The sequence below is a fragment of the Chiloscyllium plagiosum genome, chromosome 11, assembly GCF_004010195.1.
Source record: "Chiloscyllium plagiosum isolate BGI_BamShark_2017 chromosome 11, ASM401019v2, whole genome shotgun sequence".
Lineage (NCBI taxonomy): Eukaryota > Metazoa > Chordata > Chondrichthyes > Orectolobiformes > Hemiscylliidae > Chiloscyllium > Chiloscyllium plagiosum.
Genome location: NC_057720.1, coordinates 33,602,536 through 33,622,610, shown reverse-complemented (window position 1 = coordinate 33,622,610; position 20,075 = coordinate 33,602,536). Strand labels below are relative to the sequence as shown.

At 42.4% G+C, this 20,075-nt stretch overlaps 1 protein-coding gene and 2 non-coding genes across 6 annotated transcripts in view; all 3 read right to left on the bottom strand.

The window, feature by feature from the left end:
- The window catches only part of b4galt2 (UDP-Gal:betaGlcNAc beta 1,4- galactosyltransferase, polypeptide 2), a 489,610-nt gene that overhangs the window by 433,791 nt on the left and 35,744 nt on the right, over positions 1 to 20,075 (bottom strand). The gene's annotated exons all lie outside the window — the stretch shown is intronic.
- Positions 1,558 to 1,639, bottom strand: trnas-aga. The gene has a single exon. It is a non-coding gene; the product is annotated as a tRNA-Ser (tRNA).
- trnas-aga lies at positions 1,653 to 1,735 on the bottom strand. Its single transcript has one exon. It is a non-coding gene; the product is annotated as a tRNA-Ser (tRNA).

Below are 20,075 nucleotides of genomic sequence, written 5' to 3'. Positions count from 1 at the left end.
CTGAGGAGAGGAACATGATGAATGTTGAAATTAGAGATAGAAGTTTGATTAGTCTGGATCATGTTGACATAAGTAGGGAAGATGTGTTGGATATGCTAGAGGTCATTAAGGTGGACAAATCCCCAGGACCGGATGGGATCTATCCCAGGTTGCTGAGGGAGGCGAGAGAGGAAATAGCTGGGACCCTGACAGATATCTTTGTAGCGTCCTTAAATACAGGTGAAGTGCCGGAGGACTGGAGGGTTGCTCATGTTGTCCCCCTGTACAAGAAGGATAGTAGGAATATTCCGGGTAACTACAGACTGGTGAGCCTGACGTCAGTGGTGGGAAAGTTGCTGGAGAAGGTACTGAGAGATAGAATCTATTTATATTTAGTCAAGAATGGGCTTATCAGTGATAGGTAACATGGTTTTGTGCAGGGGAGATCGTGCCTTAACAACTTAATAGAGTTCTTCGAGGAACTGACCAAGTTGATAGATGAAGGAAGGGCTGTTGATGTCATATACATAGATTTTAGTAAGGCAGTTGAAAAGGTTCCCCATGGTAGACTAATGGAGAAAGTGAAGTCACATGGTGTGCAGGGTGTTCTAGCTAGGTGGATAAAGAACTGGTTGAGCAACAGGAGACAGAGAGTAGTAGTTGAAGGGTGTTTCTCGAAATGGAGTAAGGTGACCAGTGGTGTTCCACTGGGGTCAGTGCTGGGGCCACTGTTTTTTGTAATATACATAAATGATCTGGAAGAGGGCACTGTTGGTATGATCAGCAAGTTTGCAGATGACATGAAGATTGGTGGAGTAACAGAAAGCATAAGGGACTGTCAGAGAATACAGGAGAATATAGATAGACTAGAGAGTTGAGTGAAAAAGTGGCAGATGGATTTCAATCCAGACAAATGTGAGGTGATGCATTTAGCAAGACTAATTCTAGAGCCAATTATACAATGAACAGAGAGCCTTGGGAAAAGTTGATGGGCAGAGAGATCTGGGAGTGCAGGTCCATTCTACCCTGAAGGTTGCTGCACAGGTGGATAGAGTGGTCAAGAAGGCATATAGTATGCTTGCCTTCATTGGACGGGGTAATGAGTATAAGAGCTGGCAAGTCATGTTAAAATTGTACAAGACATTGGTTCGGCCGCATTTAGAATACTGTGTACAGTTCTGGTCGCCACATTACCAAAGGGATGTAGACGCTTTGGAGAGGGTGCAGAGAAGGTTTATGAGGATGTTGCCTGGTATGGAAGGTGCTAGCTATGAAGAAAGGTTGAGTAGGTTAGGTTTATTTTCATTAGAGAAAGGAGATTGAGGGGGGACCTGATTGAGGTTTACAAAATCATGAAGGGTATAGACAGGGTGGATAGAGGAGGAAATTCTTAACGTATGTCAGCAAGATTCAAACCTACTTGGGGAAACCCCAATGGATTTCTAATCCATTGCCTTAACCACTCGGCCATGACTACAGACAGTAACGTATGTCAGCAGGATTCAAACCTACTTGGGAAAACCCCAATGGATTTCTAATCCATTGCCTTAACCACTCAGCCATGACTACAGACAATAACGTATGTCAGCAGGATTCAAACCTACTTGGGAAACCCCAATGGATTTCTAATCCATCGCCTTAACCACTCGGCCATGACTACAGACAGTTCTTAACGTATGTCAGCAGGATTCAAACCTACGTGGGGAAACCCCAATGGATTTCTAATCCATCGCCTTAACCACTCAGCCATGACTACAGACAGAAGTTTTTTCCCAGGATGAAGGATTCAGTAATGAAAGGTCACGCTTTCAAGGTGAGAGGTGGAAAGTTTAAAGGGGAAACTCGCGGTAAGTACTTCACACAGAGGGTGGTGGGCATCTGGAACGCGTTGCCAGCAGAGGTGGTAGAGGCAGGCACGGCAGATTCATTTAAGATGCGTCTGGACAAATGCATGAGTATGTGGAGAGCAGAGGGATACAGATGCTTAGGAATTGACCGACAGGTTTAGACAGGAGATTTGGATTGGCTCAGGCTTGGAGGGCCAAAGGGCCTGTTCCTGGGCTGTAAATTTTCTTTGTTCTTTGAGCGTCCCAGCAGTACTGTTGATAGATATGGACTGCAATTTGGATTGGCTCAGGCTTGGAGGGCCAAAGGGCCTGTTCCTGGGCTGTAAATTTTCTTTGTTCTTTGTTCTTTGAGCGTCCCAGCAGTACTGTTGATAGATATGGACTGCAGCTGTTCAAGAGACTCCTGACCACCACCTTTTCAAGAGCAATTAGAGAAGGAGAACATGGACTTGCTTAGCCAGGAACCCCACCAATATCCCATGCAAGAACTAAAAATAAAACTCTCATCTTTGAGTCTGAAGCTTGAGGCTAAAGTGTTTAACAGACGTGGGTATATAAATGGTGGCCAATGCAACATTTTTGAATGTCGAACATGCTATCCTAAACCAAGATCCCCCCATGTCTGTCGATGCAGTCATAAAGATCCCACAGAACCACTGAAAGAAGAAAAGGGAGTTCTCATGATCTCCCAGTTGGCAATTGCCCCTGTGGACACCACCAAAATCAATTGTATTAATACTTCGCTAAAGAGCAGCATGGTGCTGTTCAGTTGGTTTGCAGAGTGAGTAGCTTTGCAATGCTGTTATTAGCATGAGTACTTGTCCCCAGTCTAAAAAAGGCTCCTGTCCCACAGTTTGGGACATGTACATGATGGGCTCACTGTTTTACAATGCCAACTGAAAGGTCAGCAGTAGTGTATCACTAGAAGGATCAGAAAGCAAGAACGTATTCACATCAAATGTTATCAAATCAATACCTTTTAAACAAATCCTGACACCTAAATATGCCTCTGGTCCTTGGCACAAAATTAACTCAAATGAGGACAATGTTATGTTTCCAGCAGCTTTAAATCACGATGACAATCTGGAAAAGCAAAGGAAATTATTCAAAACATAGAGTAATATCTAAAAACCTAAATAAAAGATTAATCTTTAAACTGGATATACAGATGGTTCACCCTCAAGTTGTGACACATCTGTTCAACATTTTGAAGCTGTGTAACTGTTGTCAAAATGCAATGGGTGTCCATTGTATTGGAAGTAGAGACACATGACCACATTTCAAGATCATAATTACATTGATTCAACAATGACCTACTATGATTTTTCTTTCCCCATTTTTATAACCAGAGGCTTCCAAGTTCATGCCAATTCCTGCTGTGCAGTTTTGTGCAATGTATTGAAAAAAACACACGAGCAGACAACCAGAAAGGCAGGGCATTTTGACAGTCTGTACCGGATCTCAGTGGAGCCTTCCCTACTATAAAGTCTAGCAATATGATAACATAATTTTATCACTTCGAAGTAATTTAGTTTGCAAAGTAATTTATGGTTATGACGCCCTTTCCAGCTCTGTCGTTATCTCTGATAATGAAATTTTATTTGAAATATTAGAGTATCATGTGACAGCTGGAGTAGATGGAGGAAGCTGCTAAGCTGATTCAAGTCTCAATATCGAGTTGTTAAAACCTGCAGATAAGCAAAGAAAAAATTGTAAGCCTAGTTTAAAAATACCTCACATCACAGTTCATTGGGCATTGAGGTATTATGGAACGAATTTCTAATTCAAATTTCCAGGCTACAAGAAAATCATTCACTTGAATTTGAACCATCTTCTCCCTATGCACACATCACTGATGATTTAGGGATAAATATTTGGGCACTGGGTGTGGGGAAACTACACTTTGCTTTGAAAAGCATTGAGGAGAAAGTGAGGTCTGCAGATTCCTGAAGAAGGGCTTATGCCCGAAACGTCGATTCTCCTGTTCCCTGGATGCTGCCTGACCTGCTGCGCTGTTCCAGCAACACATTTGAAAAGCATTGTGCCTTGTAAATGGGACTTTAGATAAACATCTCATTCTCAAGGCCTTATCTCTGCCAGTGCAACACAACCTCAAGACTGAAATGTCAACCAAGTTTATGTGCTCAGATCTCGGGAGTGAGAGTGCAATCAAAAATATTTTGTCTCAGGAAATGAGAATCTGACTAAGTAGATGATTATCACCCTACAAACCATTACCTGCATTTGCTGTTCAATCAGCCAGCTACTTGTAAGCTTGAGAGCATGGATATGGTGTAAAGGCAAAGGTGACCTGTCAGATCGGAATGGAGGGAAAGATGAGTGGAGTCTTTCCAGCTCCTGAACGATGTGTGCAATGGTGAGCAATTTGAGAAAATATGGCGAGACTGGCAGATTCTAAACATCAAGAATAATAAAGAGACATACTACAATCAAGTTTTGAACAGCAAGATGAGAATCTCACTGTGAGTTGCAACTGGCTTAGATAGATACAAATTCCCTACAGTGTGGAAACAAGCCCTTCAGCCCAACCAGTCCACAGTGACCCTCCGAAGAGCAACCCACCCAGACCCATTTCCCTCTGACTCATGCAACTAAGACTGTAGGCAATTTAGCATGGCCAATTCACCTGACCTGCACATCTTTGGACTGTGGGAGGAAACCGGAGCACCTGGAGGAATCCCACACATACCCTGGGAGAACGTGCAAACTCCACACAGACAGTCGCCAGAGGCTGGAATCGAACCTGGGACCCTGGTGCTGTTAGGCAGCAGTGCTAACTACTGAGCCACCGTGCCACCCCAAATGAATATATTTGCATGCCATAAGAACCTAATCTTGTCTTATTGATACTCTCACACGCAAAGAGAAACTGGACAATGACAACCCCAACAGGAAAGTCAACAGTGGGTACCTGGCGACTTCAGCTCTCTGTTTAATCCCCTGGCATCCATCTTGGTCAGCAGACTGCAACATCTCTGGGCGCAATCAGTGGGCAGCGACTAATCATGCGAGGAGGTTGGCACATCTCTAACCCATTCACAATATGGTTCTCCAATGCTGTACTTTGAAGCATATCAGCACCTTTCATTGTCACACAGCTAGCAAATCACTTTGCATGCATGGACAGGCACCGATCTCCTGGATTAGAGCAGGCTACATCACAGGGTTCCTCACTTACTCTCCTCATGCTAACTCACTTTTTCACATACTTGGATGCTCATCGCATCTTTGATTTAATTTGATTTGATATATTATTGCCAAATATAGGGAGTTACAGTAAAAAGGATTGTTTTGAGCGCTATCCAGGCAAATCATCCTTACATAAATACATCAGGGTAACAGAACAGAATGCAGAATATAATGCTACAGCTACAGAGAAGGCTCAAAGAAAGATCAATTCTGATATATGAGAGGTCCATTCAAAAATGTGCAAACAGTGGAGAACAAGCTATTCTTGAACCTGCTAATACATGTTTTCAAACTATCTTCTGCCTGATGGAAGACTATGGATGAGAGTGTAGCCAGGGTGGTAGCGGTCCTTAGTTATCTTAGCTGCTTTCCCGAGGCAGCAGGAAGTGCAGATGGAGTCAACGGAGGAAGGCGGGTTTCCATGATGGACTAAGTTATTCGGACAGGATGCTATCTATGATGCATCTGTAAAAATGGATACGAGTAATTGTGGACATGCCGAATTTCTTTAGCCTGAGGAGGTAGAGGCACTGGTGTGTGTCCTGACCATAGCATCAACGTGGATGGACCAGGACAGATTATTGGTGACAGTTACTGCGAGGAACTCGAACCTCTCGATCACCTCCACCTCAGCACCCAAATACAGGCAAAGGCGTGCCTTCCACTCCCCTTCCTGAAGTCAATGACCAGCTCCTTTCTTTTGCTGACACCGAGGGGGAGATTATCTTTACACCATGCCACGAAGCTGTCTATCTCCTTCCTGTACTCTGTCCTGTTGTTGTTGTTTGAGTCTGACTGACTATGATGGTGCCATCAGCAAAGTTGTAAACAGAGTTAGAGCTGAAATTGGCCAGATAGTTGTGTGTGTAGTAGAGGGCTGAGTACACAGCCTCATGGGGCACTGGTGTTGTGAATCACGGCTGTCACCTATCCTTACTGAGTGTGGTCTGTGGGTCAGAATATCAAGGATCCAGTTGAGGAGGCGGAAGAGACTCCTAGGTCTCAGAGTTTGGAGATCAGTTCTGTGGCCTGATTGGCCTTTTTGTGCTTTGGCCCACTGCCAGAGCTTGAAGCTCACAGTATATCTGCCTTACCTTGCCTTTTACCACAAACATAAAGCCAAGTAGCCTGTTATGGCTATAAGTAGTAATCAGTTAGAAAGAGGACATGTTCCTATATGGCACCAAGCTATGTTAAAGTCGCACCTACACAGCAAACATACTGCATGGACTTCAACCAAGGGATGTGGCCCTCAATCAGATCTGGGGAGATACCCTTCAGTCAGGGAGTTTCGGCACAGTTGGTCAAGGGCAGTGTCTGATTTCAGCACAGGGCTTGGACACCATCAGTCAGCTTCTTGGGACATTTGTAGTTGGGGACCATACTTCTACAGTCTGGGTAGTGGGCCAGTCAGTCCTACAAGTCCAGAACAACCTGTCCAAGGAGTCATAGCAAGTCACTCGGGGAGCTGCAGAGAGATCAGTTGGTACCGTCTGGACAAGTCAATGAAACTCAAGCAGGTTGATCAGGACCCACTGTTGTGGTAGGGAAGTTGGGCAAGTCAATTCTGAGGATTGCAGGCATCATGTTGGAATGCAGAGGAGACAATAATTGTGAAGTGGGCCAACCCAATATGTATGGTGAGGAGATGATAATGCGTTGGAGGACATGGCTGACTATAGGAAGAGGTATCATCAATGGTCACAATCACCCTAGCTTTGACCAGGGGAACAGAACTACAGTTTCGTGCTGCATAATGGTTGACTTGACTAAATTGTAAGGCTAGGGCTCAGGGTAATGTTGAAAGATTAGGTCATAATTCAAGAGATTTGTGGCAATGTGTGGAAGCTCAATACAGATGGGCATAACAAAGGATGCCAGGAAGAAAGGAGCATGGCAGTTTCGAGGGCTGCCCTTGATTACCAGGCTAAGCCGGCAACACACTATGCCAAATGTGACCTACATTACCTTCCATACTCATGCCAATTGAAATGTGCACAGGAAGCTGAAAATGGCTGCAGCCACATCCTAAGTGGGCAGAATAAGTGAATCATAGAATAGAATCATAGAATCCCTACAGGAAACAGGTCATTCAGCCCAACAAGTCCAAACTGATGAGTAACCCACCCAGACCCATTCCCCTATCCTATTATTTGACATTTACCCTTGACTAATGCACATAATCCACACATTCCTGGACATAATAGGCAATTTAGTATGGTCAATTCACCTAACCTGCACATCTTTGGATTGTGGGAGGGAACTGGAGCACCCAAAGGAAAACCACGCAGACACAGGGAGAATGTGCGAACAGAGTCGCCCAAGGGTGGAATTGAACCCGGGTCCCTGCCACTGAGAAACAGTAGTGCTAACCAATGAGCCACCGTGCTACCCAGTACTTACTGAGCACATAGATTTTACTTGTCAGCGATCGGGGCAAGTGTTAATCAGGCACTTGCACACTACAGTTTGAAGGCGGCTGTAATCATAATAATCTGCATGTGAAATACATGAAGTGACCAACTATATGCAGTACCATTCCTGGTCACAAGCAATCTTGATCAGGTCATCAGTCATTATAGATTGAAGCTAGTTATCTCTGTGAAGCAGAATTAATCTCAGATGACTTTAAAAGTGAGCCACATTCACAGCCAGAAACTGGTGGGGTAGCACAGAGATCAGTGCTTGGACTACAGCTATTCAAATCATATTGATGATTTAGACAAGGGAAAGAAATGTAATATTTCCAAGTTTGCAGATGATGCAAAGCCTGAGTGGGAGGGTGAAGTGTGAGGAGGATGCAGAAATGCTTCAATGATTTGGACAAATTGAATGCGTGGGCAAATGCATGGCAGATGAAGTACAATTCAGATAAGTGTGAAGCTATCCACTTTGGTAGCAAAAACAGAAAGGCAGAATACAGAGGAATCTCAATTATCCAAATTTTGGATCATCCAAAGAAGATCTCAAAGTCCCGTAAAAGCGTTACATCAAAGAGGTAAGTGTATTCGGTTTACCTGTCCTGAAGAACATGTGAAGGTGCTGGCAAAAACAAAGAAACGCAAGCAGCTCAAGCATCAGCAACTGGATAATTTTTACATAAGGGTTAGTTACACAGCCCTTTGTAAAAGTAAGTGCTTTATTCCCATGACTTTACCTAAGTGTTCATGAAAAAAGTGGCAGAGAAAGTAAACGCATGCACGAGGCTGTACTTCTGGCTATCTGTCGTGACACTGAGTTCACGGGAACTGCTCTTGCGATTGTAGAAGCTGTTCGGGACCTTGTTTAATGCTGGGATTTCATATATTTATGTCATGGTAAGGATTTAGTCCTTCTCAGTTTAACCTGTAATGTGCAGAAAGCAAAAATTAGTTTGTTTAAAAAAACAGACTCGTCAAAATTATAGTTTTAAACAAACTCCCCAGCAGAGAACAGCATTAAATCAGCATGGTTTTCCTTGTTTAAGGTCAAATCGAATATCTGAATAATCAATTATCCAAATGAAATACTGCCTGCCCATCTCGTTTGGATGATCAAGGTTTCTCTGTACTACCTAAATGGTGATCGATTGGGAATGAAAGAAGTGCAACAAGACCCTGGCTCCTTATATACTAGACGCTGAAAAGTAAGCATGCATGAGCAGCTGGCAGTGAAGATGACAAGTGGTACTTCGGCCTTCATAGGAGGATTCATGTACAAGAACAGGGATGTCTTGTTACAATCGTACCGACTCTGTTGAGACCACACGTGGAGTATCATGGCAAGTCTTGGTATCCTTATCTGAGAAAGCATATTCTGTCTTTGGAGGGACGGTAACAAGGGTTTACCAGACTGATTCCTGGGACGGCAGGGCTGGTGTACAAAGACAGACTGGATCAGTTAGGATGGTGTTCATTTGTGTTTAGAAGGATGATGGGGGATCTCATTGAAACCTATAAAATTCTTACAGGAGTAGACAAGGTAAATGGCTGGACAAATGTTCCCAATCACTGGGGAGACCAGGCCAGCTTAAGGATACCTGATAGGCCATGTAAGATGAGAAGTTTCTTCATCGAGAGAGTGCGAAGCCTGTGGAATTCTCTGGCATAGAAACCAATTGAGGGCAAAACACTGAATGGTTTCAAGAAGGAATTAGATATAGTTCTTCAGGCTAAAGAGATCAAAGGCTTGGGCGGCACAGTGGCTAGCATATTGCCTCACAGCGCAAGAGGTCCGGGTTCAATTCCCACCTCAGGTGACTGACTGTGTGGAGTTTGCACATTCTTCCCATGTCTGCGTGGGTTTCCTCTGGGTGCTCCGGTTTCCTCTCACAGTCCAAAAATGTGCAGGTTAGGTGGATTGGCCATGCTAAATTGCCCATAGTGTTAGGTGAAAGGGGTAAAAATGTAGGGGAATGGGTTTGGGTGGGTTGCGCTTCGGCGGGTCAGTGTGGACTTGTTGGTCCGTAGGGCCTGTTTCCACACTGTAAATAATCTAATCTATAAGTAATCTAATCTAATCAGGACATGGGGAGAAAGCAGGAACAGCATACAGAATAGTTTAACTGACCAGGATCCTATTGGATGGTGGAACAGGCTCAAAAGGTAGAATAGTCTAAACCTGCCCTGATTTTCTATGTTTCAATCTCAATGGCCATCAAGATGACAGCTTTGCTAAACTTTTGTGGAACTGGCAGCTTACAAGGAGCTCAGGGGTTCTATGTGGAATGCCTCAATCCTGAACCCACAGATATACCAAGGTTGGTACTGATATCATTTGTATCGGATCATACTGCCTCAGCGCATTACCTCACGATAAGGTCAGTGTTGAAGCCTGGGCAGTAGGCTTTGCAAACATAGCAAGGGCACTACAGAGTGTATGCATGCCAAGTTGAGAGCACCATATCACAACATAGCAGATGACATTGACTGAAAGGGATTTCATGATCATTGGTACCAGATCTCAGCCGTCTGTGCCAGAGATCCTGGGCGCTGCCATGTTAGCTGCATACTTGAGAACCTGCTTTGTTTCAAAGGCTGGCTGGTTTACAAGGAAGATCATTGGAAGACAAGGGCGATCTCTGCAATCATAGCTGAAGATCCTGTAACACAGATGAACATAGATACAGTTCTTAGCTAAGGCTGTGACTGAGCAGATGGTAGACCTCCTGAAGAAGAGGTTGCAAAGCTTCGATTTGGAAGGTTCAGGTGGTGGCCACGCAGTACACTGCAGACAGAGTAGCCGTATAACCTAAGCACACTGTGCTCTGTACAACTGCAGTAGGCAATGAGGGGATGTAAAGGACTCTCATGAACTGGGAGAGTAGGAGGAGTCTTCCATGGAGGAAGATAAGGACATTGAGCAGGAAGATGATGGAGTAGTGCAGCATTAGGCAACAAGCCAAAAATGACTGAATTGAAATGTAGTTGTAATGGATGCAAGCTGGGCGCATTGACTGTCAATGTGTTGGTACTCTAAAGGGAAATGGACCCTTTCTATTCAGAGAAGCAAAACACAAATTATGTTCTGCAGAGTCACTGGACCTAAAACGTTAACTCTGCTTTTTCTCCACAGACCTGCTGAACTTCTCCAGCAATTTCTGTTTTTGTTACAGCCTTTGGGTTTTTTTTTTGCTTTCACTTTGCTGAAGAAAGGGGAATATTTTCAATTGTTGAAGGCTCTCCAGTCTGTAATGCTTGCACAATGAGAAGAAGTTAGGCCACAAGGGGCATTAGATCAAGAGTAGCACTCCTTTAGAACCGGCTGTAAGATGAGATGACATGAAGGACAGGTAACCTGTGTGGCTTGGTTCTTAAGTAGCAATACATTTACAAATGTGCACTTCCATTTGCAATGAAATTTTACCTATGTGCCTTCACAAGTGTGTTTTTTTTAAATTCTGTTCTTCCCATACTACATGCACTCTGAAGGGCAACCCCTGGTTGGTAATGCTTGACCTGGTGCATAACTGGGCCTTAAAAGTGGCACCAGAGCCTGGAGTCCCAGGAGGTCCTATCAGTGATGAGTATTGCCACCATTGATATTGCTGGGGCCATCGAGGTATGATGCAGAGCTAATGAGGTGGGATGTGGAGAATAGAATGAGAAATCATGCTAGTACTTTGAGGAAAAACACTCCACAAAATTTGCCAAAATTGACAGCTGGCCAATTTCAAGAAAAATGGAGTCCAAAATTACAAATAAAGTCCTTCCTTTAGCTCTGACTACAGGAAACGCTGTTAAGTTCCTTTACAGAATTGACAAGAACAAAGATGTGGTGGTGGTGGTGGGGAGGGGTGGGGGGGGGGGGGAGAAAGAGACAGAAATGGATAAAGGCCAACAGTCAATTATGATAAATGAAAGCAGAAAGAAATGTATGCAGGTTCTAGAATTAATTGCCATTGAATTGGTTTTTGTTCAAAACTGGATAAAGTGGAAAAATATTAAATCATATGCAAGCTCATCTCATCCGAGCTATGGAAATTCATTTGGAGAAAGTGAGGACTGCAGACGCTGGAGATCAGAGTCAAGAAGTGCTCTTACTGATGAAGAGCTTATGCTTGAAAAGTCGACTCTCTTGCTCCTCAGATGCTGCCTGACCGGTGTGCTTTCCAGCACCACACTCTTCAATACAGAGATTGATTAGAAAGACACAGTGAGTTAAACTGCTCCATGTGGAAGAGAGACCACAAAGATTATTGAGTAGGACAGAAATGAGTGAGAGTTAAAATCTCAGATCAATGACTAAAGGCAGTAACCCAGATGGAGAAAGAGGTATTGTCTCATGTTTGCACTGAAATGGGAAAGAATAGTGCAATAGAACAAAAGATGATACATCTCAAGGGAGTAGGAGAAGGAGTGAGAGAAGTGGCAAATTCGTAACAGATTTCCATGTCCAAACAGACACATTCAATAAAGTGGTTACTTAGTAAAGTTGGTAAAATGTATGAAGGTACAACGAGCTACAAATATACATGTCTGCTTATGCTCCATAATGAAGAATCACTCAATCTACAATAACAAGGCCCAGTTTCTGTCTATCTGGAATGTTTTGATAGGTCAGCTTGTATGTTAGTGTTTAGTTGGCCAATTGTATATGGAAGTACATACAGGGTTTTCTTTTCTTATTTGTTCATGGAATGTTGGTCTCTGGTTAGGCATAGCATTTACTGGCAGTTCTAAATTGCCCAGAGGATAGTTAAGTTAATCACGTTGCTTTGGGTCTGGAATCACAAATACACCAGACCAGGAAATTTGAGCTTTTCTTCCCTAAAGGAGATTAGTGAACCAGTTGGGCTTTTACAACAATTGGCACTGGTTATATGGTCCCCATTAGGTCAGCTGCTAATTCAAGATTTTATCGAATTCAGTTTTCATCATCTGCCAAGATGGAATTCATACCGCGAGCTCAGAACATTAACCTTGGGATTCTGGACTTCACCAGTTTCCTCATTTCCCCTCCCCCCACCTTACCCGAGTTCCAACCTTCCAGCTCTGCACCATTCTCATGACCGGTCCTACCTGCCAATCTCCCTTCCCACCTATCCACTCCACCCTCCTCTCTGACCTATCACTTCATCCCCACTCCCATCCACCTATTGTACTCTTTGCTACCTTCTCCCCAGCCACACACGGAGGTTCCCTGCCTTCAGTCCTGATGAAGGGCTTTTGCCCGAAACGTCAATTTTCCTGCTTCTCGGATGCTACTTGACTGGCTGTGCTTTTCCAGCACCACTCTAATCTAGACTCTGATTTCCAGCATCTGCAGTCCTCACTTATGCCTAATCTATTCTGAATTATAAACCCAATTACATTACTAACATGCCACCACTTCCCAACAAATTAGCGTTCAGCTTTCGCATTTTCTTCCCAACACTATTTACGACTGGGGCAGAGGAAAATAGTGAGAATGAAATCCAAAATACTGTTTTCAATTGAGTGATTATTAAAAGGAAGTTATTTTAAACTCTCTGTAGTTTGTGGAAACTTACTGTGCAGAAAACGGTTGCCACTTTATCACCCAGAACGGCACCAGATAATTAATTCTACGCTAGAGAGTTTGGGACATTTGAAAAACACAAGAGAGTTTTGAAGAGATGCAAATCACTTTTGTCTTTAGGGAGAGTCAACAACAGTGCAAGCTGCAGGGGATTAATAGACTTTTCTTATTACATATTCACACACGCAGCTAAGAATCTTATGAGGAAGGCAGTGACTGGCCAGCTGAGTGCAAAAGCTGTGGAAGTATTTCACAATAATGTATTAAAAAGACAGCTGAAAAACAGTGTCAGTGACATGGTTGCTAACCGTAATTTTTAAACTATGAGATATGCAAGTGTCATATATTTTAATACCAATGATTTTATATATCCACAATTTTATGTTGCATTTCCCATGTTGAGAAGTTTTGATTCTGCTCAAGTCCATGATGAAAGAGTTACAATCAATCCTGAATTCAAAGAAATGTGATTGCAATGAAGATACTACTTTGATTGCCAATCTCGAATACGGCACATGCAGGAACATGAAGGTATGTTGGGGAATGCAGCACATTTTGTAACACCAATCCATTTATAATACATTCAATCAAACTTGATATTTAAATGTTTTTCTTGTGGGACACGTTTATTTTTCAGTACTATTGCAATTTTTTTTGAAACCCCCATTCCATTACTACATGCAAATCCTAATGGTTTAGGCAATGATTGGTAACTGAAGATACTAATTTGATAGCAATGTTTTACAGGTTTTACTTGTGTTATAGTATTACCAAGGTGTCAGGTGCAGCTACATTACTATTGTCAGTTTTATCATATCTCATTATGCTGAAATATTTTGACTGTGTCTTTACATCAACCGTTTCTACACCATCTCCATTCCTTCCTTTTTTGTTGCTTTCCTCCTTTTATATCTAATTTCCACTTCTTGTTAATCCCCTTTCTGTTTCTCACACTTTCCCTCATTTTTGTTTGTGAAGCTACTTTTGGTTTGGATTTGTCATAAAAAGTCATTAAAAATAAAATAATCTATCTGTACTACTTTGTCTGCTCCTTATCTCCCATTGTCTCTATTTCTTACCCACGTTCATTCTATAGGCTCTCTGTTTTGATTTGAGTTGATTTATTATTTTCACATGTCGGTTGAGTCAGTAGTTAGTTAGGAAGGCAAATACAATGTTGTCATTCATCTCGCAAGGACAAGAATATAAAAGCGGGGATGTACTTCTGAGGCTTTACAAGGCTCTGGTCAGACCACATTTAGAGTATTGTGAGGAATTTTGGGCCCCATACTTCAGGAAGGATGTATTGACCCTGAAGCAAGTCCAGAGGAGGTTCACAAGAATGAATCAAGGAATGAAAGGCTTGAGGAATGTTTGAGGAGTCTGGGACTTTAGAAGACAATGGAGAATCTGATTGAAACTTACTGAATAGCCTGGACAGAGTGGATGTTCAGAAGATGTTTCCACTGGCGAGAGAGAGGAGGGCCCAAGGACACAGCCTTAGAGTAAAGTGAAGACCATTTATAACAGAGATAATGAGAAACTTCTTTAGCCAGAGAGTGGTGAATCTGTGGAATTCATTGCCACAGAATGCTGTGGAGGCCCGGTCATTGAGTATACTTAAGACAAGAGATAGATAAGTTCTTGATTGCCAAGGGGATCAAAGGTTGCTGTGAGACAGTGAAGCAGACTCGATGGGCCAAATGGCCTACTTTCTGTTCCTCTGTCTTATGGTCTTACGTACTGACATACAGCTAAAAGTACTGTTTTCCATGCTACCCAGACAAATCATACCCACATACATACATCAGCCTAATAGGACAGAATGTAGAAGATAGTGTTACAGCTCCAGAAAAAGTGCAGAGAAAGGTCAACTCTGATATGTGACGGGTCCAATCATAAGTCTCATAACAGCAGGGGAGAAGCAGTTCTCGAATCTATCGGTAGGTGTTTCAAACTTTTGTACCTTCCGCCCAACAGAAGAGGGTGGAAGAGAGTACAACTGAGGTGAGAGGGGTCTTTGATTAGTTGGCTATTTTCCCATGATAGCGAGAATTGTAGATGGAGTCAATGGATGGAATCAAGAACAGAAGTTTTTGGAAAAGCTCAGCAGGTTTTGGCAGCATCTGTGAAGAGAAGTCAAAGTTAACGTTTCGGGCGACACTCAGAATGGACGGAACACTGGTTTTCGTGTTGGGCTGGGCTGCATTCATAACTCTCTGTAACTTCTTGAGCCGAGCAGTTGCCACAGCAAGCTGTGATATAACAGATCTATGGTACATTTATAAAAATTTGTTTTCACTTCTCGTCTCTTTTCACTCTTGCTGCCATAAAACATTATGTGTGACAACTAAAACAAATCCTACACTTTATGCAATATCAGATACAATAAATTTGATTGAAAATAGTATCACCTAGTTGCATATTCAGGAAAATAAGAACAGGAATAGGCCATTCAGCTCCTCAAAATAGTTAGCATGAAATAATCAAAAAAAAAGATGCATTGCTGCTGTAGACCAATTGGAAGCCTAGAAATGGAGGATCACAACTTTAAAATTTGAGTGTAGAAGCAAACTCAATTGAGGACTGATACAAGTGTTTGCAAGAAATGTACGAAAAATGACCCAAGAATTGATTTAAAGAATGGAGTTAGCTGACAGTCCATTGTCAGATATGCAAAGGACCTGTGGGATTTAAAATCACAAAGTCATATAATCAAAATACTTCATATCACAGACAGTCAGAAGTCCTCAAAACTACAGGCATACTTGTTAAGAAGCACAAAAAGCTTTTCATACTTAGCTAAGGCTTTCCACATTCATTTGTTATCAAAGATTTCATAAATACCTCAGACGTAAAGGAGTTAATGAGTATGTTAACATTCTACATACCAGCGGTACACTGGTTGGTATGGACGTTATCAGGGTACTGACAGGGCTATGGGGCAAATGATATGATATTTATTAGGAATATTTAGCCCTTCTGGTGTTACTTCTGGTTTTGATCAAAAGAACTGGGAAGGTTCCATTGGACATTGATGCTATCGAGGATGATCCTTTTGACATTAAAGTCTTCAGTTTTCATTCCTCTGTCCTTAGTTTAGTTCCACATCTTGTAGTTGTTATTGTAGTCAAAGGTATGCCAGTCCTTTGTCCAGTACATGTAGAAGGGTATTTTTAAAACCAAAACATGCATTTCCAACTTGGAGAGAGTTTACGGAAAGCTGCATGGCTATACCAGAGATTTAAGCCAATTATTCCAAATTCAGCAAAAATCATGGTAAATAGTTTACTTAGGGGCAAGCAATTGAAGGAGCTGGTATCTCCACAAACAGGAGTTCATCACTCTAATGTTGCCAATGACGAGCATTATTCTCCAAAAAGTATAAAACTTTTTAAAGTTAAATAGCTCAACCGTGTTAACTCCTAGGGATAGAGTTCTATGCCATCAACATATAACAAAGTAATATAATACCAACAAGGTCAGTCATGGGAGGAAAACAATAATATAATCCAAACTAATTGATTAAGACATATTCTGACTCTGTGATTCCACTCTTAGACAACAAAATATTTGGTAATCCACAGACAGTTTCTTGACAAGAAGTTAAAGTTATGGATAAAGGATTGGCTTGATCAACATTCTGAACAATATTCTAACTGACAACATATGGGCCAGACAGCATCTGAAAGAAAAACAAGCTAATATTGCACCCCGTCAGCATGGCTGGTGAGAAAAAACAATACCAATCTTTAAAGATCTCTCAATTCACAAATTTTGTGTAATATATCTGTTATGTGCTTCTTTTTTTAAGTATCAATAACAGCAGCTCCAGAAATCTCTGCATGAAGCTGACCTTTAATTCTTCGAGAAATACAAAACACTAGTTTGCATGAAAATAAGGAACATAGACTGGTACTTTCAGCTCGATATCGTATCCTCTAAAATACTTCATGTTTAATGAATTACCTTTCAAGCAAAGATACTATTGCTAGATGGCTAAACTCAGCAGCCAATTTATCCCAAAAAAGATCATACAAATAGTAATTAATTCTTCTGTTGGAGTCATAGCAATGTCCAGCACAGAAACAGGCCCTTTGATCCAACTCATCCATGCTAACCAGATAGCCGAGATAAATCTCGTCCGATTTGCCAGCACTTGCCCCATATCCCTCCAAAACGTTCCTATTCATAGATCCATCCTGATGTCTTTTGAATGTTGCAATTGTACCGGCCTCCACCACTTCCTCTGGCAGCTCATTCCATATCCACATCACCCTCTGCATGAAAAAGTTGCCCCTGAGGTCCCTTTAAATCTTTGCTCTCTCACCTTAAACCTATGCCCTCTAGTTTTGACTAACCCACTCTGGGGAAAAGACCTTTTCTATTTACCCTCTCCATGCCCCTCATGATTGTATAAAACTCTACAAAGGTCACCCCCTACCCTCCGACGCTCCAGTAAAAATAGCCCCAGCTGATACAACCTCTCCTGAAAGCTCAAATCCTCAACCCCGGCAACATCATTCTAAATCTTTTCTGAACCCTTTCAGGTTTCACAACTTTCCTCCTACAACAGGGAGACCACAATTACACACAGTATTCCAAAAGTGACCTGACCAATGTCCTGTAACACGGCCTCCCAACTCCTACACAGTGCACTGACCAATAAAAGCAAGCATACCAAATGCCTTCTTCACTATCATGTCTACCTGGGAGTCCACCTTTTAAAAAAACTATGAACCTGTACTCCAAGATCTCTTTGTTCAGCAACACTCCTAAGACCTTACCATTAAGTGTATAAATCCTGCCCTGATGTGCAGCACCTCACATTTATCTAAACCCTATGTCTCCAATTTTGGTGTCCTCTGCAAACGTATTGACCATACCTCGTATGTTCACATCCAAATCATCAATATAAATGACGAAAAAGTGCATCCAGCACCGATCCTTGTGGCACACCACTGGTCACAGGCCTCCAGTTCGAAAAACAACCCTCCACCATCACCCTCTCTTGTACCATCAAGCCAGTTCTACATCCTTTCTAATGAGCCAAGTGGAGGCAGAAACAAGGGCAGCAATGAAGAGAATCCTCCCTCTCTCCTCAGTATCCAAGGCCCCAAACATACTTTCTAGATGAAGCAGCACTTTACCTGCACTTCTCACAATCTAGCCTACTGCATTCAGTGCTCACAATGTGGTCTCTTATACACTGGGGAAATGAAGTGTAGATTGGGTGACTGCTTTGCAGGACGACTTTTTGTCCACAAAAAAGACTGAGAGCTTCCAGTTGCCTGCCATTTTAAAACACCACCTTGTTCCCTGGCCAACATCTCTGTGTCAGGCTTGCTGCATGCTCCAATAAAGCTCAGCACAAGATGGAAGAACCACACATTTTCAGTTTCTGGACCCTGCAGCCCTCCAGACTCAATATTGAGTTCAATCATTTTAGAGCCTGAACTCTCCCATGTCCTACCCCACACACCACCCCTTGTCATCACATAGTCTGCCATTACAGACTACCTATTGTTAACCAGTAACAGTCTTCATTCACTCTCGTATCCAGATCATTATTCATTCCTTTGTCTGTCCAACTATTCTCCTCTCTCTTTGGGTTCTGTCCCCACCTATCATTTCTTTCCTAACCCCTCACCCCAACCTACCTTCTGCAAAAAAAAAACAGACCTCTGAGGAAGGGTCACTGGACCTGAAACATAAACTCTGATTTTTTTTGTCACAGATGCTGCCAGACCTGCTGAGCTTTTCCAGCAACTTCTGTTTTTGTTTCTGATCTACAGCATCTGCAATTCTTTCAATATTTATGGAGAATCCTGTTCTTTGGAGTAGTGCAGTGGGATGCACGCGAACTGTTAAAACAACCAGGCAGACACTGGTTTGAATTTTATCCGAAGACCAGCACCTTCAATCACAGCATTGTATTATTATTCATCGTATTCTTTCAGATTGCACACTCAATTGCTGGAGTAGAACTTCAACCCATAACCTCTAGTTCAGAAAAGAAACTGTGACAAACTGATACCTTCAGATGCATACTTAAAACTTAGACTTGTTACCCTGTTTCAGATATCTACTGACTCATTGTGCACTCCTCCTTCCCTTTTTTTTCCAATTTTAATCAACATCTATATTGTCCTCGAACACCAAACTTACTCATCTTCCACTTAGCTGCACTGCTGTTCCAATGTAACTTAGACTAGGGAACAATATCATTAGGAGGTGGTTTTCTCCCAGGCTGGAAATCAATTTAAATGGCTGGTTGACAGCCATTTCAAATCAAAAACCTCATTATTTCAAAGCCAGTAACATTTTTGGAATATGCACGTAAAAGCAGAAAAGACTGCTCGGTGATCTAATGTGTTAACACGCAGCAGAACACAAGTTCAAATCAGCAATACCTGTTAGGGTCCAGAAATTTCTTTTAAACGTTTTACCAGACTATTTGATTAGGAGTCATATGTTTTATTGCTACGGATCCTATGTCATAGAGTCATAGAGATGTTCAGCATGGAAACAGACCCTTTGGTCTAACCCGTCCATGTCGACCAGATATCCTAACCCAATCTAGTCCCACCTGCAGCACCCAGCCCATATCCCTCTAAACCCTTCCTATTCATATATCCATCCAGATGTATTTTAAATGTTACAATTGTATCAGCCTCCACCACTTCCTCTGGCAGCTCATTCCATACATGTACCACCCTCTGCATGAAAATGTTGCCCCTTAGGTCTCTTTTATATCTTTCCTCTCTCACCCTAAACCTATGCCCTCTAGTTCTGGACTCCCCCACCCCAGGGAAAAGACTTTGTCCATTTATCCTATCCATGCCCCTCATGATTTTATAAACCTCTATAAAGTCACCCTTCAGCCTCCGACACTCCTTGGGAAAACAGCCCCAGCCTGTTCAGCCTCTCCCTATAGCTCAAATCCTCCAACCCTGGCAACATCCTTGTAAATCTTTTCTGAACTCTTTCAAGTTTCACATTATCCTTCCAATAGGAAGGAGACCAGAATCACACGCAATATTCCAACAGTGGCCTAACCAA